This window comes from Macrobrachium nipponense, chromosome 20, assembly GCF_015104395.2.
Source record: "Macrobrachium nipponense isolate FS-2020 chromosome 20, ASM1510439v2, whole genome shotgun sequence".
NCBI classification, from domain to species: domain Eukaryota; kingdom Metazoa; phylum Arthropoda; class Malacostraca; order Decapoda; family Palaemonidae; genus Macrobrachium; species Macrobrachium nipponense.
This window is the reverse complement of record NC_061089.1, coordinates 28,300,550-28,316,942: the sequence shown is the minus strand read 5'-3', so window position 1 is coordinate 28,316,942 and position 16,393 is coordinate 28,300,550. Positions and strand designations below refer to the sequence as shown.

Sequence of the window (16,393 nt, the reverse complement as noted above, 5' to 3'; positions counted from 1 at the left end):
GCCTGCCACGCCAGGAGTATTCACGATCTCCACCAGGCGCCAGGAGTATTCACGACTCCTACCAGCCAGAGTATTCTCAGCGAGATCCTGCTAAACACCAGGCGCATTCTTCTCATGAAGAGCTTGATATCCGACAGGAGTCTTCCAGGCGTAAAACTGTTATGCACGACTCGCCTAATGATAGACGTAGAGAGAGAGTTACTCTTAGTCCCTCTCCTAATAGAAGTGCTTCTTCTTCGGAAAGGAAGAGATCAAGGGAGGAGACAGATGAGAGAAGGGAGCCTTCTCCTTCCGAGCCTATTAATTTAGAAGACGTCTCGGAGGACGAAATCACTAACAAGGAAGGACTTTCAAATTATAAAGTTCTTTCTTCTCTTCTCTTAGAAGAATATGGAGATGCCCTGACTCCAGCCGCTCCTCCTTCTCCGCGCTCTCTTTTTTCAAGCACGAAAGCGCACAAGTCTTCAGCTTTCCTGAAAATGAAGCCGGCCATATCTATGAAAAGGGCCCTACAATCTCTTGACTCCTGGATCAAGACAAAGAAGGAGTTAGGAAGGACAGTCTTTTGCATGCCTCCTGCTAAACTAACGGGTAGGAGAGGCATATGGTACGAAACGGGAGAGAATATGGGATTGTCTCTGCCCGTGTCAGCTGAGTCAGACTTCTCGAGTCTCATAGACTCCTCGAGGAGACGCCTTAAATTTGGCTAAAGCAACATGGGGTCTTTCGGAAATGGACCATCTCCTCAAGGGACTTTTCCACACTTTAGAAGTTTTTAACTTCTTGGATTGGTCCCTGGGTTGGGGTTATTGCTAAGAGTCCCATGAAAAAGGAGCAAACTAAACCCCGAAACCTTTACATAGGCATCCTTATGCATTGATTGATAGGCTGTTCAAGATGGATCGGCGGAAGTATGCTCCCTCTTTGGTGCGGGAATACTAAAGAAGAGGGCAGTTCATAGTGCTTTTCTCACTAAGGCCGTCTTTCCTTCGCAGAGATCCGCTTTATTGTTTGCGCCTCTCTCAGAACATTTATTTCCTTCTCAGTTGGTGAGAGACATTGCTCATTCACTAACTGAGTAGGCCACTCAAGATCTTCTAAGACAATCCTCAAGGAAGAATAGACCTGTGGCCAGTGAGGAAAAGAAAGCCACTAGGCCAGCTCAGCAACAGCAGCCCTTTCGAGGAGGCCCTCAGGCTAGATCCATCGCAGAAGGAAGACAAAACGGAGAGAAGGGGAAGATCTTCCTTCCGTCCCTTTAAGAAGGGAAAATGAGAAATCTTTCCTCCAGACACCTGTAGGAGCCAGGTTACAGTTCTTTGCGGGAGCATGGGAAGACATAGGAGGAACCGATCCTTGGTCGATGTCAATAATCAGGAAGGGTTATTATATCCCATTCAAGGACAGGCCCCCCTTGACAACATCACCGAGGGAACTGTCCGCCAGATACAGGGACCCTGTTCTGATGGATACTCTTCGTCAAATGGTGGAACAGATGTGGGACAAAAGAGCAATAGAACTGGTACTGGATCACAGCTCCCCGGGGTTTTACAATCGCTGTTTCTCGTAGCGAAATGCCCTCGGGGGGATGGAGACCAGTACTGGATGTAAGTTCGCTGAACAAATTGTTCGTAGAACAACAGAAGTTCAGCATGGAAACGTCTGCCTCAGTACTTGCAGCACTCCGTCAAGGAGATTGGATGGCGTCCCTAGATCTTCAAGATGCATATTTCCACGTCCCGATTCACCATTCGTCGAGGAAGTACCTTCGTTTCATGTTCGAGGGAAGGATCTATCAGTTTAGGGCCCTGTGTTTCGGCCTATCTACAGCTCCCCAAGTCTTTACAGACTTGATGAAATATGTGTCAAAACACCTACACATTAAAGGGATAAACGTCTCCCTATACCTGGCGACTGTCTCATCAGGGCAGGTCTCGAAAGCAGTGTTTGGAGGATCTGGTCCAAACCCAGCCTGGACAAATTGACGAAGGTATTAGGAGTAATCGTGAACCTCGAGAAATCTCAGATGGTCCCCAGCCAGAACGTAGTCTATCTGGGGATTCAGATGGATTCTCGGGGTTTTCGAGTATGTATTTCCTTCTCAAGAGAGAATAAGGAAAGGCTGTTCCACAGTATTGAACTTCTTAGAGAAAGAGCGTACTTCAGCGAGGGAATGGTTGAGCCTTCTGGGGACCCTTTCCTCGCTTGAACAGTTGTTTCCTTTAGGAAGACTACATCTCTGTCCGTTTCAGTTCTTCCTGAGAAGCAGTTGGAGTTGGAAGACAGGACAGCTCTCGAACACGTTTCCAATCTCATCGGAAATAAAAGATCAATTAAGGTGGTGGTTGACCCCCTTAGAAGAAAACAAAGGAGTACAGAACCCAAACCGGACGTTGTTCTCAGACGCGTCGGAGACAGGTTGGGGTGCGACCTTAGGATCCAAAGAAGTGTCAGGCACCTGGTCGGAAGAGCAGGTGTCATGGCACATAAATTGCAAGGAGCTATTTGCAATTCACCTTGCGCTAAAGAGCTTCGAGCACATAGTCAGAGACAAAAGTGATACAGATAAACCTCCCGACAATACAACCGCTCTGGCTTATGTCAAAAAACAAGGAGGAACTCACTCTCTCGCCCTATACGAACTAGCAAGAGATCTGCTGATTTGGGCGAATCAAAGGAACATGGTTCTCCTAACAAGATTTGTCCAAGGGGAGAGGAACGTGAGAGCGGACAGACTGAGCAGGAGGTTCCAGGTCCTTCCTACAGAATGGACCCTCCACTCGGAAGTCTGTCAGAGCCTTTGGTATCTTTGGGGGAAACCTCAGGTAGATCTATTCGCCACGTTTCTCTCCAAAAGGATAGATACATTTTGCACCCTTGTAGAAGATCCCAGGGCTTATGCAATAGACGCCCTTCTCCTGGACTGGTCAGGGCTAGATGTGTACGCTTTTCCCCCATTCAAGATACTGGGGGAAGTAGTCAGAAAGTTTGTGGCCTCGAAGGGAACCAAGATGACTCTGATAGCCCCATATTGGCCATCCCGAATTTGGTTCACGGAGGTAATGGAGTGGACAGTGGACTTCCCCAGATCTCTTCCAAACAGGATAGATCTGCTCAAACAAACCCACTTCGAGAGGTACCATCAAAATCTACCCGCTCTTGCTCTGACTGCCTTTCGACTATCGAAAGACTTGTCAGAGCGAGAGGGTTTTCTCGCAAGGCGGCAAGCACAATTGCCAGAGCCCGCAGATCATCTACTAGGCGAGTGTACCAATCGAAGTGGGAAGTTTTCAGAAACTGGTGCAGGTCGAAGAAGCTGTCCTCTTCCAATACCTCTGTGACCGAAATTGCGGATTTCCTTTTTTTCTTTTTCCTGGGAAAAGTCGCACTCTCTGTACCAAACTATTAGGGGTACACAAGTATGCTTTCAGCAGTCTTCAGAAACAGGGGATTAGATTTGACGAATGATAAAGATTTGCACGATCTCATTCGCTCCTTTGAAACATTGAAGTCAGTAGAACCTAGGGTTCCAAGCTGGAACTTGGATGTGGTCCTGAAATTTCTGTCCTCCGAGAAGTTCGAACCACCTCATACGGCTTCATTCCGGGATATCACTAGAAAGTGTATATTTTCATACATTCAACTTACCTGTCAGATATATACATAGCTATCGACTCCGTCGTCAGCTATGTATATATCTGCCAGGTAAGTATGTATGAAACTTTATTGTATCATAACAATATCATTTTTTCTGCTATCTCTTGCTACGGCTAAAAGGGTCAGCGAGTTGCACGCCCTTGAGTCATGAGTTGGCTTCAAAGGAGATTCTGCGATTTGTTCATTCCAGACTCTCTTTCTTGCCAAAAATGAGAACCCTTCGAATCCCTGGCCCAGGAGCTTCGAGGTAAAAGGACTTACTAGCCTAGTGGGCAGAGAAATAGAAAGATCACTTTGTCCAGTTAGAGCACTGAAATTCTATCTGGACAGAAAAAAGCAGTTGGGAGGTTCAACATGGTCTTATGGTGCTCGGTGAAGGACCCCAAGAGACCAATGTCTAAAAATGCTTTGGCTTGTTTGTTAGAAGTGTCATTACCAAGGCTCATAAGAAACTGCCCAGATGACTAAATTTTAACCTATTAAGAGTAAGAGCTCATTTGAGGTAAAGGGGCAATCGCGACGTCTATTGCATTCCAAAGGAATATGTCACTTAAAAATATTTTGGATGCAACCTATTGGAGATGCAACTCAGTATTTGCATCTCATTACTTAAAAGATGTCTGAGTTACGTATGAGAAATGTTTTTTTCTCAGGTCCGTGTCAGCACAGACGGTTCTGGGTAAAGGAGTAGAGCACGATCCTTAAATATGTGTACATAACCCCTCTTGTCGGATGTGTCCTTGTTTTTCCGTGCATGGGTAGGGTTGTCAGATGCCGCACTGGCGGCCTTCACTCTCTTCATTAGGAAATCGAGTGACAACTGACTTAAGAGGGGTAATACAAAATTTTTTTTGGAATTTTGTATGTGTGATTATCGAGTTTTTGGTTGTTTGCTAAGAGTTTGGGGATGACTCTTGGCAATCTTAGAACTAACACGGGTTAGGATCGGGTGATCGGGATCGGATGTTGTGCTCTTTAAAGAAGGCGTGTTGTCATATAAGCGGATTAGCACCCATTGACAAATCCCAGTTAGGCTCTGCCGAGTAAGTGGATGAGACCCCATCGACAGACCCACAAGAACTCTTGGCCGCAGATCACTATCTCGCTAAGGCTCTTGAGGTGAAGCAGACTCCTGGGCAGTAGCCGCGAAGTCTTCCACCTAATAAGGTAGGAACCAAGGTCTATTAATACCTACAACATATGTTTACCTGTCTAGTCAGTAAGTTAGCTGTCTCTTGCCCTCCACCAAAGGGTGTCAATCAGCTATGTATATATCTGACAGGTAAGTTGAATGTATGAAAATGATATTGTTATGATACAATAAAGTTTCATACATACTTACCTGGCAGATATATACATAGCTATCAACTCCGTCGTCCCCGACAGAAATTCAAATTTCGCGGCACTTGCTACAGGTAGGTCAGGTGATCTACCGCCCTGCTCTGGGTGGCAGGACTAGGAACCATTCCCGTTTTCTAATCAGATTCTCTCTTCCACCTGTCTCCTGCGGGGAGGCTGGGTGGGTCTTCAATTGTATATATCTGCCAGGTAAGTATGTATGAAACTTTATTGTATCATAACAATATCATTTTACTTCCAAAAATTGTGATTTTAACATCACTTACCTTTATGGAAAACAATTTGTTAGCATATGGAAGACAGAGAGGAGGGGAAAGGGAGGAGGAGAGGTTATTGTCTGGAAGGGGAATCTCCCTCCAGAGGAACTTCAGGTATCAAGGACCTATCTGGGGTACTTCTCTTCATGTTTTACTGACACTATATGAGGTTACTTCCTCACTTGTTTTTTATTGGCACTAGGACCAGCTTGAGAGTTACTGGACCCCTGTCACAAAACAAAACTGTCCAGAGACATTTGTTTCTGGCATTTCATTAAAATTTGTCCAACGTTAAACACGGCATTGTCATTAAACATGCTGGAAACACAGATTACAACTTCTTTGTTGGGATGACATTTCTCCACAACATTTTTTATATCATTCCACTTTGCAAACATGTCCTTAATCCCTGAAGTAGGCATATTATGCATGCCCACTGGTTTTCTGAATTTTTCAAACCAGCCTCCGCTGGCCTTAAATTCACTAACAGCAGTGCTTGTTATATGCATTTTCTCACTGAGATCGGCATACACCAAAACTTTGCTACGAGTTCTTTCTTAAATTCTAGCGTTTCTCACCTTTTTCACAGGATGGCCAACACTTGGAACTTCCTTTGGCCCCATGATGGCTTATTTAGCGGTTGCACTCTAATAAAAGAAAAAAAAAAAAAAAGGGAAAAAACAACAATCAAAAGCAGAATGGGTCATGAAAGAAGATGGGATGCTTTGTTTGGGCGCTCGATACTGAGACCCGGTCACGCGCTGTGCCCTAGATGGAGCATTTCCGAGTGTACAAAAATCGAGGAAACGTAAGTATAAAGGCAGACAACAAAAATTTTGTAAAAAAAAAAAAAAAAAGTTCTATGAAAACCAAAATGTACGAAAAGAGAGGCATACAAAACCAAGGTTTGACTGTACGTATTTGCAGATTTTAGATATTAAGAGGGGCTTGTGGTATACATCCCTCGCAAATACGGGGGGTTGACTGTAGTGCTATTATGAGATTATCATGGCACTGAATAACCCTGATGGGTTCCAGCGCTTGGTCTTCAAGACCTAAATTCCGTAATCTAATCTAATCTAATTATCAGATTATTAATGCTAGCGCTTGTACAGTTCTGCACAGTATTTTCATTTTCATTCCATGCTCTATTACCTAACAATAACTTTTTGTATTATTAACTAAGCATTCCTGTCTTTTTAGGTGGTCCAAAGTACGTTTCGTTGCTATGATGCTTCTTCCTTCTGTTTTCTACATTCTGCTGGACTATCACATGTAATCAACTTAAGTGTGCTGATGTTATCAGAGTAAGTTTAATACATAAGAATATAATGTATATTTTTGGTTTGTTTGGTGCAGGTGTTTCACATGCCATGCATCGTTTTTCAAACTTTAGAAATGTAATAATTTTGCCTTTTGAGAAATGGACCCATTGTCAAAAATTCATTCATTTGCTTAATAACACTAAGGTATTCTGTTGATAACAAATTATTGCTATCCACCGCAATGTACAGTAATACCCCGAAATTACGTGAGGTTAGGTTCTAGAACCCCCCCCCCCCCCCATAAGGGGAATTTGTGCATAAGTTTGGCACGGTCTCTAAAAATGCTAATAAATGCTTACTGCTAGAGTTTGACCACTAAATATGACCCTAATCATGCTCCTTAAGTATTAAGCTAACTTTTAAATTAAATTAAAGTTACTACTGCAGTTTCATAAATGGTTGGTAAAAAATATAGGAGTGTGTGAAGATTACATACATACTATTTCTCTCATCTTTCCCTCTTCCAACTGATCTACTTTTAGAAGTCTTTGCAACCTCTTTTAAGAAATTCTTTATTCTTTATCTTTCTCTTTGTTCTAAAATTCATTTTCACGAACAAACAATACTTTTTATTTGGACTAATACAATTGTTAGTTATGTCTATGTTTTAGAACTGCACATTTACAGTTCTAGACAGTAAAGGTAAAATTAAATCAATTGAAAATTATCTACTGCTAACAACAAATGAGAGAGAGAGAGAGAGAGAGAGAGAGAGAGAGAGAGAGAGAGAGAGAGAGAGAGAGAGAGAGAGAGATGAGTTGTCCTTCCATAAAAGGGAGAAATTATTTATGAATTATTATGGAGACAGAGAGAGAGAGAGAATTTTACGTAAAAATCATTGACCGCTAATCAGCAACACTCCCCTTCCTGTCACATCAACTTGATGTACACTGGACATCCTCTTCACCCCCCCCCCCCCCCCCCCCCCCCACCCCCCCCCCCCCCCCCCCCCCCCACATTCAAGGGGAATCCATTCCAGACACCCCCCACAAATAGTTAGAATCTGCAAATACTTAGAACCCCTACAAAAGTGCCAAGAACTGCCCATTCTGTTAGTTCAAGCTCAAGAAAACCCCACCAAAAATGCTTATAGTACCTGGTTTTCTTAATAGTTTTATCACAAAAAATGCATTAATTATGAAATTGATATGAAAATACGTGAGTCCGTGAATCTCAAGAGCGCGAATTAGGGGGCCTACTGTATTACTGTATTTGACAGCTGTGGCTTTAGCTTCTCTAGGAGTTGAAAACAGAAGACGAGGGGAAAGAATATTTTCAGACTCATTTTAAAATTACAGTTATATTATTATTATTATTATTATTATTATTATTATTATTATTATCATTTATTTTATTTATTTTTTTTTTTTTTTTGCTCTATCACAGTCCTCCAATTCGACTGGGTGGTATTTATAGTGTGGGGTTCCGGGTTGCATCCTGCCTCCTTAGGAGTCCATCACTTTTCTTACTATGTGCGCCATTTCTAGGATCACAGTCTTCTGCATGAGTCCTGGAGCTAATTCAGCCTGTAGTTTTTCTAGATTCCTTTCCAGGGATCTTGGGATTGTGCCTAGTGCTCCTATGATTATGGGTACAATTTTCACTGGCATATCTCATATCCTTATTTCTATTTTCAGATCTTGATACTTATCCATTTTTTCCCTCTCTTTCTCTTTAACTTTGGTGTCCCATGGTATTGCGACATCAATGAGTGATACTTTCTTCTTGACTTTTTCAATCAACGTCACGTCTGGTCTATTTGCACGTATCACCCTATCCGTTCTGATACCATAGTCCCAGAGGATCTTTGCCTGATCGTTTTCTATCACTCCCTCAGGTTGGTGCTCGTACCACTTATTACTGCAAGGTAGCTGATGTTTCTTGCACAGGCTCCAGTGGAGGGCTTTTGCCACTGAATCATGCCTCTTTTTGTACTGGTTCTGTGCAAGTGCTGGACATTCGCTTGCTATGTGGTTTATGGCTTCATTTTTCGTATTGCACTTCCTACATATGGGAGAGATGTTATTTCCGTCTATCGTTCTTTGAACATATCTGGTTCTTAGGGCCTGATCTTGTGCTGCTGTTATCATTCCTTCAGTTTCCTTCTTTAGCTCTCCCCTCTGTAGCCATTGCCAGGTGTCATCGCTGGCTAGTTCTTTAGTCTGTCTCATGTATTGTCCGTGCATTGGTTTGTTGTGCCAGTCCTCTGTTCTGTTTGTCATTCTCCTGTCTCTGTATATTTCTGGGTCTTCGTCTACTTTTATTAGTCCTTCTTCCCATGCACTCTTGAGCCACTCGTCTTCACTGGTTTTCAGATATTACCCCAGTGCTCTGTTCTCGATGTTGACGCAGTCCTCTGTACTTAGTGGTCCTCTGCCTCCTTCCTTTCTTGGGTGTAGTGCTTTGTGTATTGTCATATGTTTCCTGGTTTTCTGATCTATGCTGCAAAGTTCTGCCTTCGTCCATTCCACTATTCCTGCGCTGTATCTGATTACTGGAACATGTGTTTATGGCTTTTATCATATTTCCGGCGTTGAGTTTTGACTTGAGTATCGCCTTGAGTCTCTGCATATATTCTTTCCTGATCGTGCCCTTCATCTCTTGGTGTTTTATATCCCCTCCTTCCATTATTCCCAAGTATTTGTATCCAGTCTCATCTATGTGTTTGATGTTGCTCCCATCTGGTAGGTTTATCCCTTCAGTTCTTGTTACTTTGCCCTTTTGTATGTTGACTAAGGCGCATTTTTCTATTCCAAACTCCATCCTGATGTCCCCAGATACAATCCTTACAGTCTGGATTAGGGTATCTATTACCTTGATGCTCTTACCATACAGCTTTATGTTGTCCATGAACATCAAATGGTTGATTCTGTTACCTCTTTTCTTGAGTTGGTACCCGGCATCCATCTTCTGTAGTTCTTTTGTCATGGGAATCATGGCTACTACGAAGAGTAGTGGAGACAGTGAATCACCCAGGAAGATCCCTCTCCTGATACATGTATTAACCTCTGCTAGTCTTATTCCAGAGCTTGTAAGTACAGTAGTACCTCGAGATACGAAATTAATCCGTTCCGAGGCGCCTTTCGTATCATGAGGTTTTCGTATCTTGGACCACATTTTACATGTAAAATGGCTAATCCGTTCCAAGCCCTCCAAAACCACCCTAGTAAATTTCATAATAAAGCTAAATTGACCTATAAACAATGAAATACTACAACAATTTGGACCATTCAATACCTAAATTAATTAAAAAAATGCAAAATATAACCTGTAAATAAAGTGTATATTAGTGTACATGGTAACGAGAAATATACTGTACGTAAAATGTGGAAGCTTACCTTTCGAGTGAGGCTACGTACATACGTAAAAAAAAAAACTATCCAAGGAAGGTTGCTGCTTCATGCTACTTTTCACAATGTTCTGTGTGAGCCTTTTCGGGGGGTGTCTTCTACAAATGATTGCACTTTATGAAAAGCTTTAATTTCTGCCGTTTTTTTTTTCTTTTGTACATATGGTACGTCGTTTACACTTTAAAAAAATATACGGTAACAATGTTCCTGTGTGAGCCTTTTCGGGGGGTGTCTTCTACAAATGAAAATGATTGCACTTTATGAAAAGCGCCTTTAATTTCTGCTGCTTTTTTTTTTTTTTCTTCTTTTTGATTTTAAACTTTTGTTACTTTTTTTTTTTAACTTTACGTAGGTTTTTTTTTAATACAGAATTTCAACTTTCTGTTTTTTATCACTTGGTTCTTTTTTTGCACCTCATGACTGTTGGCCCTGGTGTCCATCAAAACCCTGTTCAACCAAATGCTCTCTCTGCAACTGATTGGGGTACTGAATGTTCGGCTGCTGACCTTCAACATAAACTGAAGTGCCTTGATTATACGTACTGGTATGCATGTTGTAAATGATTGGTCTACACCCTCTGTTCAGCAGGGAGTGGTATTCTACAACCTTGCAAAGTTTCTAGTTATCCCATGAGAGAGACCTTGATCACTTATCCCATGTGAGAGATCTTGGTCACTTTTTTTTAAAATAACGTACACATTGACGATCCCGAAAACGAATACCGCGTGCGTACTATAACAATGCTGGTACCGAGTGGTCGAAGCACGCCAACCACGTGGTACATAGTTAGATGCATTGATTGGAGGGACGCTGGCCAATATGAGAGAAGGATTTCATGGCCGCGACTAGCATCAGGAACCAATGGGAGAGCAGGAGGATGGTGGCGAGTCTACTAGACTACTAAGATGGCGGCGCACGGCGCGATTTTCAAAATTCTTATCCGGGCGAATCTCGGACTTTCAGAAACCTTTTGTATCTTGAAAACTTTTCGTATGTAGAGCCGTTAAATTTTTCGTATTGGCTTTCGCATCTCGAGTTTTTCGTAAGTTGAGCCTTTCGTATCTCGAGGTACTACTGTATTGTATTCCAGTTGCGCATTGTATTTTTGAGGAAGCTGATGGTGTTTTCCTCTGCCCCATATATTTTCAGGCATTCTACTAGCCATGTGTGTGGTATCATGTTGAAGGCTTTCTTATAGTCTATCCATGCCATGCTTAGGTTGGTTTTCCTTCTCCTAATGTTCTTCATTACCATTTTGTCTATGAGGAGCTGGTCTTTTGTGCCCCTACACTTCCTTCTGCAGCCTTTCTGTTGGTGGGGGATGGTGTTTGTCTCCTCTAGGTATAGCCTTTCACTGATGATACCTGTTAGTAACTTCCACATTATTGGTAAGCAGGTGATAGGCCTGTAGTTACTGGCTATTTTTCCCTTACTCTGGTCTTTTTGTACTAAGGATGTTCTTCCTGTGGTCATCCATTTGGGTGCATGGTGATTTGAGACATACAATGCTGGAGTTGTTCTGCTATTCGTGGGTGTAGGGCCTTAAAGTTTTTGAGCCAGTATCCATGGACTTCCTCGGGACCTGGGGCTGTCCAGTTTGGCATTTTCTTCAGTTGGTGTCTGACTGTGTCTGTCGTGATCTCTGTGAATCTTTGTTTTATTCTCCCTGTTTTTTCTTTCTTGACTTCTTGGAGCCATTTTGCATGTTTGTTGTGTGATACAGGATTGCTCCATATGTTTTCCCAAAGTCTCTTACTTGGTTCGGCTTCAGGAATTTCTTGGTGGTTGTCTTCCCCTCTTAGTTGGCTGTATAGTCTTTTCTGGTTGGTTCCGAATAGTTTGTTCTGTTGGTATCCCTTATTCCTGTTCATGTACCGTTGGATCTTATGTGCTTTGGCCTTAAGCCTCTGTTTTACATCTCTATTGTTGTTTAGTCCCCTCTCTTGTACTTTGTATTTCTCGTTGAGTTCCTCCCTTGTTTTCTTGCTTCTTAGCCTTTTTTCTGCCATCTCTTTCAGTTTACTCAAGTCAGATCTCATCAACATGATTTGCTTTTCCAGGTACCTTTTCCAAGGAGGTTGCTGTTTTGGTTTCTGTTGGGTTGGTTGTGCTGGTGGTGTTGGTATTCGAATCCCCATCAGTTCTGCTACTAATCTTGCTCCTGCATATGGCAAATTATTTGTTTCTGTAATACTGGTGGTGTGTATTATGCCCATTATTTCATTGACCTCACTGTTTTCTACCTTAATTTACTTGGTTGTTGTAGGCTTTCATGGAGAGGATCTTTGTTCTCTTTGTATCTGGATCCATCATGTCTAATCTTTTCTACCCATTTCCGGTCCTGTCTGTTACTTCGTCGGTGTTTCTTCGTGTGTCGTTGTTTGATACCTCATCATCCCTGTCGTCTTCTGTGGCATCGTCTCTCAGTTCGTCTTCGTGTAATTCGTTGTCGTGTGACATTTCCCTTTCCAGTTCTTCTTTTGGGGGTGTTATTCCTTTCATTCCAGATGTTGACCAACCTTCTTCTATATCCTCTCTCCGTCGGGTTGCTTCTGATGTAGCATCTCCATATTTCCTTATTTTCTTCTCTTGTCCATTTCTTCCTTTGGTTTGCTTCTGTAGCTCCAATCTCAGGCTGATGGTTACTGTCGTTGTGGTGGTCAGTTGCTGGATGACGACCTCCAAGTACCTGACTGTCTTCCCCTTCAATTGGGTTGAATACCTGGCTGCCGGACGAAGCTCCTCTGTTGCCAGAGGTTCCATTTACGTCGTTGTCATTTATTCCTTCATTTCTTAACATCATTGCTGAGTTTTGCTATTTAACCCATTGCTGGACCCTACCCCATCAGAGATAGGTACTCATTTACAGCTGAGTAGACTGAGGAAATTATGGTAAAGATCCTTTCCCAAGGAATCAACGCCGAGGAGAGCGGTCACCCATCCAACGACTGACCAGCCCCAATGTTGCTTAACCAGTCCATTGACGACCTAACCCACTATGCCACGGCGCCACATTTATTATTATTATTTATTATTATTATTATTATTATTATTATTATTTAAAAGTATTTATAAACATATATGTACATGTATACTACCATAAAAATGACCTCATCTCAGAAAGAGAGAGAAGAGTTGTCCCTACTTAAAAGTTAAATGGAAAGGTTATTTTATTTTTTTAGAATACTATCACACACTAATTTTGTAATTACAGTTATATTATTATTATTATTATTATTATTATTATTATTATTATTATTATTATTATTATTATTATTAATTATTATTATTATTATATTATTAATACTAATATTAACTATTTTTAATAAACATAGTACATACATGTACTACCATAAAAATTCTCTCATCTCAGTAAAAAGAGAGAGAGAGAGAGAGAGAGAGAGAGAGAGAGAGAGAGAGAGAGAGAGAGAGAGAGAGAGAGAGAGAGAGAGAGAGAGAGAAAAAAAAAATTATTATTTTATTATTTAATGCTATTTAATTTACACATAAAAGCTTGAAAACCTGTAAATTACATAAAAAAATAAAGAAAGACTTTTGCAGGGTTTCTCGGGGATTCAAAAATGTTTTTGCATTTGTGTCTGTGAAAAACTCACATTTGATAATTAATTAGGTTCCAATGAAAATTTTGCATTATATTGTGAATTCACGCAACTCAAATCGCATAAGATTGTGGTATTACTGTATATGCACTTTTCATATCTTCATCATTAACATTTTTATGCCTTCCTCTATGGGATTATATGTTTGAGATTTTTTTTCTCCACTTGTTCTTACCTTGTTTACTCTCTGCCTGAATTCTTATGTATGTAGTTAAAGTTCTTGGTGCCCTTTCTTCATGAGCTTCTGAGCCTTTCCTGTAGTAACCATCATGTTGTTTCCATATACATATCTTGCTTTTCTAATTGGTTTCATAAAGTGAAGTTAAAGCCAGATATTACATCATAATCAGTATGTATACTGAGACTCAGCCTGAAATTGAAGTTGGGTGTGGTGATGTATACTATGACAGCATTCACTCAGCCAAACTACCTGACACTGCATGCATATTCACTGTAGGTTTGACAGCTCTAAGCCAAGCTTTGGATATTGCATACATACCCCTTGGTAAGGAATTCTTCAGTTATATTGGTTTCTAAAGTGCTTTGTATATTCACATTATTTTAATGCTTTTAATCCATCAAGCCAAAAGTATCAAAAATACTTTTTTCTCTATCTGTTGTAAGTTTATCCATTTCTGCTGGAATTCTGCCAATATTGGGATCACTGGGATCATTGGGAGAGGTGGTCTTCCCCACTTTTTGTTTGTAATAATTGCATAATTTTTTTTATTTGTTAATTTTTCTCATTTACCAAAACTGTAAATATATAGTGTAAATATACTGTAAATAAAATTAATGAACTAGCAGTTAGGTCTGGTATGGTCTTTCTCCCAAAAGGGTTTCCAGTGTCTCATGTAGTGTAAGCATTGATGTCTATTCTCAAGTGTCTCCATTTTAATGCCTCATTTACCTATAGTATGCATACTCAATAATTTTAGTTTTCTGTAAAAGGAAACTATTCAGATGGCTATTTGTCTGGCCATCTGCAATTTTTCTGTCTGCCCTCAGATCTTAAAAGCTACAGAGGCTAGAAGGCTGTAAATTAGAATGTGATCATCTATCCTCCAATCATAACACTAAATTCCAGTCCTCTAGCCTCAGATTGTGTATCTGGCACTTTGTCACAGGGTATCTTACATCCATATCTAATTTTTTACTGTATTCTGTAATTCTGGTAATTATAAGAGTAATACCGACTTCTTGTAGATATCGGCAGTAAACTCAGAGGAAGTCTTTCGAAGACATAATGATGTAACTTATGATCATTAACTTGCCTCCTTCTTGATAGATAACTGGCTATTCATGGAAAAAGTCTCCACCTCTGGCAACAATGACATACAACCAGTACTCCTTGTTTACACTTTGTAGTAGTAATAGTAGTAGTATTTAGGATTTTTGCCAAGTGTTTGAGTGCTAGAATCCTTGAAGAAAAGGGTTTCCACAAGTAATCTGAGAAATTACTTTCTTTCCCTATTTATCCATTGAAAAAAGGGATTTTGACGAAGGAAAAATCTATTTCTGGGGGAAGACCTGTGTCGCCCGGTGAAAAATCCCTGTAGCTCATTTTTCAATTATACGTAAATACTTCTAGATATACCAGAGAAAAAGCTAGCATGTTATGCTGAAGTTACTACCCTAAGCGCGATCACCCCGAAGGGTGTTGGTATAAGTAAAGGGGCGTTGTGGAAACCACAATACACAGGGCCTTCGCCACTTAGAAGATTCCTTCCCAAAATCCCCTTCCGCGGTGGGAGCCGCTACAACGAAACCCACCGTCAACTCCTCTCGCCACTACTACTAATACCCACGCGCTCTTCTCATTCCTGGAGTAGTCCTTTTCAGCTTAGATTAACCAGGGTAGGGAATGTAAAAGTAAAGGGTTGGGTTCACCGGGCGACACAGGTCTTCCCCCAGAAATAGATATTCCCTTCGTCAAAATCCCTTTTCTGGGCTTGACCTGTGTTGGCCGGTGAAAACATAACAGAGAATTATATCCAAGCTTAACAGATATGTTTCCAAAAAGGGGTTAATAAAACCCAAAGTAAGTTTAAATAGAAAATATTTACTACTAAAGTTGTATAAAAATAGAATTACTTATGAAATAATTAAGCTTAATCTACTTAAAACTATAACCATAATAAAATATGAAAATATAAGACTTTGAAGTCAATTATAATGCAAGTTAGCAAAGGACAACTGGTATGGCCAATGTGGCACTATCAAGTAACTATTCACACTATATACAAGCTCCGGTGGCAGGATAAACAGGTTTAACCTGGCCCGGAGAAGAGGATGGTGGGGAGTACGAGCGAGTCATGTAGGTAGGAGAGAGTGAAAGGGAAAGAATAACAGAAGGGAAAAGTGGGATGTCAGTCCCGTTCTTCAGGGAGGACTATGCTTCCTGCCGCCACAGTTGGGAATTTAAGGGCCTGTAAGTTTTTCAGATAGTGGCGTTTAAAAACTGCCGGAGATTTCCAACCTGTGTACTTCTTCAGGTCCTCAAAGTTCATATTTTGAAAGTAATTAATAGATGTGGCTACTGCCCGGATGTCATGGACATGTGGAACTGAGTCCGGATTGGCTTGTTTAATGAAGTAAAGAATTTGTTGCCTGATGCCTTTTAAGGTGATTGTACCACCTTTCTCTCTAACAAACAGGCCCCGTAAGGGGAAGGATTTTCCAGGAGTCCACCTATTCTGTGGGTCCTCGTTTTTGGCTAAAAACTGTCTGTCCGGTGAAATAAGGACTTCGCCTGATGGGAGGAACTCGACATGGCCTGGGTTTCTGGAGAGAGCTGATAGTTCAGATATTCTAGCTCCTGATGC

General features: G+C 41.1%; 1 protein-coding gene across 5 annotated transcripts in view; it reads left to right on the top strand.

Annotated features, from left to right (window-relative positions):
- Positions 1-16,393, top strand: part of LOC135224092 (beta-1,3-galactosyltransferase 1-like) — a 78,105-nt gene that overhangs the window by 23,772 nt on the left and 37,940 nt on the right. For 4 of the 5 annotated variants that reach the window (XM_064263020.1, XM_064263015.1, XM_064263006.1 and 1 more), the window contains exon 2: positions 6,477-6,580. The exons of the other annotated variant lie outside the window; for it this stretch is intronic. The gene's annotated coding sequence lies outside the window, so the exon portion shown is untranslated. The remainder of the gene's footprint in view (positions 1-6,476; positions 6,581-16,393) is intronic. 5 annotated transcript variants of the gene reach the window in all.